The sequence below is a fragment of the Haplochromis burtoni genome, unplaced genomic scaffold, assembly GCF_018398535.1.
Source record: "Haplochromis burtoni strain Fernald_Lab_line unplaced genomic scaffold, NCSU_Asbu1 Contig_543, whole genome shotgun sequence".
Taxonomy (NCBI): Eukaryota; Metazoa; Chordata; class Actinopteri; order Cichliformes; family Cichlidae; genus Haplochromis; species Haplochromis burtoni.
In genome coordinates, this window is record NW_024582904.1 from 6,951 (window position 1) to 8,391 (window position 1,441).

Sequence of the window (1,441 nt, forward strand, 5' to 3'; positions counted from 1 at the left end):
AAAAAGAAGCAGATACTTGCTGGTTATATGTCAGCAGATGTGTAATTTTGTGATATCGTCTGTGTTTAGTGCAATCTGTCTGTTGTACATCACTTCTGTAGTGTGCATGCAGCAAGGCACAAATCTTGTTATTAACAGTCATGTTTCTGCTGCCGTTACAGATCTGCGTGCAGACATGAGACACACAGAGCAGCAGGCTTTAAGCTCCTCTCCCTCTCAGGCCTGGGTGGCGGTACGGCTCTCGAACTGATGGAGCACATGCTATCTTTTCTCGGACCGGACGACGGGGGATTGCTCTTCGCCCACATCTTCCTCCGACAGCTGCCAGCGGCTGTGAGAACCGGCCTCACCAACTCTCCGCTTCTGGGCGTGAAGGATTATCGCTCCCTGATTGAGGAAGTGGATCTTATTTTCTTGGCTACCTGCACTTTCCACGATCACGGCCTGATCGTCAACTCTTCCAAGTGCCAGTTCGAGTTGCCGGTTCTGGATTTCTTGGGCCACTGCATTTCCGCTGACGGTGTGGTTTCGTTGTCAGACAAGGTCTGGGCCGTTTCGGCTTTTCCACGTCCCACGTCGGTTAAAGCGCTGCAGGAGTTCTCATGGATGGTCAATTTCTACAACCACTTTTTCCCCAGAGCTGCGCATCTGCTGCATCCACTCTGTGCTGCCTTGAAGGGTAAAACAGCTAAGGACTCCATCGATTGGCTCCCTGAACGCATCCAGCCATTTTCTGGGGCCAAGGCCGCGCTGGCCCACGCCGCCCTGCTGGCCCACCCGTTTCCATTGGCGGAGATTGCGTTGAACACCGACACGTCAGACGTGGCGTTTTCGACTCAGTACACGCCCTCTCTCATCCAAGGGGTCTAGGCCTCGGTCAAGCTGGTCAGCTCTAGGTTTGTTTCGCTGGGCCTCTGTAAATCGGTGAAAGACTGGGCAGCAGCGCTCATCCCACGCCCCAGGGAGGCGTTTTGATCATGTGCATGTGATCTGGTTGGTCCTCTGTTGCAGTCAGAAGGTTTCACGCACCTTTTGACTTCAGTGGACCGCACAACCCGCTGGCCCGAGGCAGTGCCTCTGGCGTCCACTACAGCAGCAGCGGTGGCCAGGGCATTTTTGTCATTTTTCGTGTTTCGGTCCCCCCGCCGACATCACTTCAGACAGGGGCCCCCAGTTTGTTTCAGAGCTTTGGTCTGCCATGGGTGACGGCCTGGGAATCAAGGTCCACCGAACAACTGCGTACCACCCGCAGGCCAACGTGCGAGCGTTTCCACCGGTCGCTTAAGGCCGCGCTCCGTGCTTCTCTCACAGATGGCAACTGGGTTGACCGTCTTCTGTGGGTTTTACTGGGGTTGCGCTGCGTGGTTAAAGAAGACCTCGGGGTTTCCCCGGCTGAACTTGGTCAGCCCCTCTGGGTCCCCAGGGAATTCTTGCCCGAGAG